Here is a 4,444-nt window from a genome sequence, read left to right as displayed (position 1 = left end):
TCGGCTCAGGTCATGATATTGTGGTTTGTGGGCTCGAGCCCTGTTGGGCTCTGTGCTAACAACTCAGAGCCTGGAGCCTGCTTCAGATTCTGTGTCTCCAGACTCTCTCTGCCTCTTGCTTGCTCATACTCTGTCCTTCTCTCTCTCAAAAGTAAATAAACATTAAAAAAAAAACAGAATTAATAACTACCAGGGACATGTGGGTGGCTCCTTTGTTTAAGTGTTTGACTCTTGATCTCAGTTCAGATCTTGATCTCAGGATCATGGGTTCAAGCCCCATGTTGGGCTCTACACTGGGTGTCTTAAGCCAATTTAAAAACAACAACAACAACAACAGGCTGCACAACTGGGGACACTCGCTGCTCTCGGCATGAGGCCCAGCTCTTTCAAAATGTCTACTGTTCATGAAATTCTCTGTAAGCTCAGCTTGGAGGGTGATCATTCTGCACCCCCAAGAGCATATGGGTCAGTCGAAGCATACACCAATTTTGATGCTGAGCGTGATGCTCTGAACATTGAAACGGCCATCAAGACCAAAGGTGTAGATGAGGTTACCGTTGTCAGCATTTTGACCAACTGCACCAATGAACAGAGACAGGATACTGCTTTCACCTACCAGAGCAGGACCGAAAAGGACCTTGCATCAGCACTGAAGTCAGCCTTGTCCTGCCACCTGGAGACCGTGATTTTGGGCCTCTTGAAAACATCTGCTCAGTCTGATGCTTCTGAGCCGAAAGCCTACATGAAGGGACTAGGGACTGATGAGAACTCTCTCATTGAGATCATCTGCTCAAGGACCAACCAAGAGCTTCAGGAAATTAAGAGTCTGCAAGGAAATGTACAAGACCAATCTGGAGAAGGACATCATTTCTGACCCATCTGGTGACTTCTGCAAGCTGATGGCTGCCCTTGCAAAGAGTAGAAGAGCAGAGGATGGCTCTGTCATTGATTATGAATTGATCGACCAAGATGTCCAGGATCTCTATGATGCCGGAGAGAAGTGGGAAGGAACTGATATGCCCAAGTGGATCGGCATCGTGACCGAGCAGAGCATGTGTCACCTCCAGAAAGTGTTTGAGGGGTACAAAAGCTACAGTCCTTATGACATGCTGGAGAGCATCAAGAAGGAGGTCCAAGGAGACCTGGGAAATGCTTTCCTGAACCTGGCCCAAGGCATCTAGAACAAGCCCCTGTATTTTGCTGACTGACTGTACGACTCCATGAAGGGCATGGGGACTCACAATAAAGTCCTGATTAGAATCATGGTCTCTCACGGTGAAGTGGACATGTTGAAAATTAGATCTGAATTTAAGAGGAAGTACAGCAAGTCCCTGTACTACTGCAGCCAGCAAGGCACGAAAGGCGACTGCTGGAAAGGGCTGCTGTACCTGTGTGGTGGGGTGACTGAGCCCACGACAGCATGAGCATCCAGAGCAGTGTTCCTTTGTTTCCAGCTAACAGTTCTAGAAAATAGCTTGTGACTAACAGTCCCCTTATGGCCATCCCTGCGAGGATGACGTTAGCATTGCCCCTCCCCATCTTTATTTCAGTTGCCTAAGCGTTGCCCGCCTCTCATGTCTAATCTCTTTAGCCAAAGAAACGAACATTCCAAGGAGTTGGAAGTGAAGTCTATGATGTGAAACACTTTGCTTCTTGTGTACTGTGTCATAAACAGATGAATAAGCTGAATTTTTACTTTAAAAAAAAACAAAAAGGGACAAACTAAATAATAACTGCCAGAATTTGTCTTGTTTGCTTCTAGTTGTTTTTTTTTAATTAGGTCAAGCTAATGTTTATTTTTGCTTTGATATTGATAAATAAGTTCACCAAGCAAAGACATAAACAAACAAAATAGAAATTATTTACCTCATTTTGCACACAATCAGTGTCATTTTTTTACAAGTAGAAAATAAACATGGAATTCCACAGTGACTCTAGTAGTTATGAAAGCCAGAGCCTCCACTTGATAATTATGTGAGTGATCTTTATTATTATTTTTAATGTTTATTTATTTTTGAGAGAGAGACAGAATGCAAGCTGGGGAGGAGCAGATTGAAGGGAAGACCCAGAATCTGAAGCAGGCTCCAGGCTCTGAGATGTCAGCACAGAGCTTGATGCGGGACTTGAACTCGCAGACCTCGAGATGATGACCTGAGCCCAAGTCAAACACTTAACCAACTGAGCCACCCAGGCGCCCCTGTGAGTGATCTCTAAAAAGAGAATAATAGGCATTCCTTGTATTCATTTTCCAAGGCCGCCGTAACAGATGACCATATAGTGGATGACTTATAACAACAGAACTGTGTTGTCTCACAGTCGTGGAGGCCAGAAGGCTGAGGCCAAGCTGGAGCCTGGCCCCATTCCCTGTAGAGGCTCTGTGGGGAAAAGCCCTCCTTGTCTTCCAGCTTCCCAGGCTCCTTCTGGCCCTTCACAGACTCTTTCCTTCTGGAGCTCAGTGCGTCAGTCACATTCCAATGATTTGACTCAGGACCTTTGGAACACTGTTCCCTCAGCTTGGGTCACTGCTTCGTCTTTCCATTAACAGATACACAACCTTGCAGACAATCCCATCCTCTCCCCACCCGTGCCCTCACTTGAGTCGGCACTGTTTGGTCTGTATCTTCCAATCCACATGCTATCATTTCAGACACAATTATTTCACATATCCCTTTTTATCAATAAATGACTCCTCAGCTGGCTGTGGCTCTCCTCTATGAAGCTGGACTCCCAATGCTCCAAAGTCGTGTTCTCTCTGAGCACAACAATGGCCTTTCTGAGGGGCTGATACAAATCTGTGCGGATGCTCATGCAGGCATCTCTGGCCCAGAACCAAAGGGTGTTACTGAAGAAGTGAAGCAGGCTCCATGGGGAATTTTGGTTTTGTGTCTATTTTCCCAACTTAAGAGAGGTCTCTGCTAAAAATAGTGGAAGCAGTTCACCATCTGCAACACGCAGCTGTGGGCCCCGTATTCTGAGATGAAGGGAACATTCGTATGGCTGGTCAGTTCCCAGGAACCGTCTTTCTTCACTAGGCAAAATGGAACGCAGATATGAACTGGTAGAAGGTGTCTTTCTCCCATGACCAGTGGCATGGGCACAGGATACCTATGCAGCAGGTGTAATATTCACTCAGGGCTCTGCTAGAGCCATATCCGGGAATTCCTCTGACTGCCCCTATGCCAGCCATCCCTGAAATCACATCCATCTGGGTTCTAGGTTGAAATTAACAGACCTGAAGCCATATTAAACTGAGACGGAATTTCTTAAAGAATATTAAGGTCTTTGGGGGCACCTGTGTGGCTCAATTGGAAGAGCATGTGACTCATGGCCTTGGGGTCATGAATTCAAGTCCCATGTTGGGTGTAGAGATGACTTAAATAAATAAAACTTTAAAAATTCTTTTTTAAAAACAATATTTATTTATTTTGAGAGAGAGCACGTGCATGCTCATGAGTAGAGAAGGGACAGAGAGAAGAAGAGAGAGAATCCCAAGCAGGCTTCATGTTCAGGGCGGCAGAGTCCAACACAAGATTCAATCTCATGACTGTGAGATCACTACCCAAACTGAAACCAAGAATTCAACTGACTGAGCCACCCAGGCACCCTAAAATTTAAAAGACCCTTTTAAAAAAATTTTTGGGGGTGGTGCCTGGGTGGCGCAGTTGGTTAAGTGCCCAACTTCAGCTCAAGTTATGACCTCATGGTACATGGATTTGAGCCTGGCATCACACCCGCTGCTGACAGCTATAAATAAAGAGCAGTACCATCCTTTTCTGTGACTGTGTCAGTCAGGCTAGAGTAGGTTAGGTCACATTAACAAAGGACACTCACATCTGAGGGTATCCTTGCCTGACAAAGACATCACAGGAAAATAAAATTACACTGATGCATAGGAGCACATGTACCCCAATGTTCATAGCAGCACTCTCAACAATAGCTAAAACATGGAAAGAGCCTAAGTGTCCATCAAGGGACGAATGGATCAAGAAGATGTGGTTTATCTATACCATGGAATACTACATGGCAATGAGAAACAATGAAATCTGGCCATGTGTAGCCACATGGATGGACCTTGAGGGTGTTATGCTGAGCGAAATAAGTCAGGCAGAGAAGGACAAATACCATATGTTTGCACGTATAGGAGGATTAGGAGAAACTTAACGGAGGACCATGGGGGAGAAGGCAGGGGGACATGGCGGGGGAAAGGGAGAGAGGCAAACCACGAGAGACTCTTGAATGCTGACAAAAACTGAGGACTGATGGATGTGGGGGGGAGGAGGGATGGGCATGGAGGAGGACACTTGTGGGGATGAGCACTGAGTGTTATGTGGCAACTAATTTGACAATAAACTATTAGAAAAAAAAATAAAGGCAAAAAAATGCAGATTACATTAAAAAAAAGAAAATAAAATTACAGATCAATATTCTTCATGAACACAGATAC

General features: G+C 45.1%; 1 pseudogene; it reads left to right on the top strand.

The window, feature by feature from the left end:
* Window positions 1–391: 391 nt before the first annotated feature.
* Window positions 392–1,424, top strand: LOC144223007 (annexin A2 pseudogene; annotated as a pseudogene).
* The last annotated feature ends 3,020 nt before the right edge of the window (window positions 1,425–4,444 follow it).

This window comes from Crocuta crocuta, unplaced genomic scaffold, assembly GCF_008692635.1.
Source record: "Crocuta crocuta isolate KB4526 unplaced genomic scaffold, BGI_CrCroc_1.0 scaffold655, whole genome shotgun sequence".
Classification (NCBI taxonomy): domain Eukaryota; kingdom Metazoa; phylum Chordata; class Mammalia; order Carnivora; family Hyaenidae; genus Crocuta; species Crocuta crocuta.
Note: the sequence above shows the minus strand (reverse complement) of the source record. Positions and strands in the feature narration are given on the sequence as shown.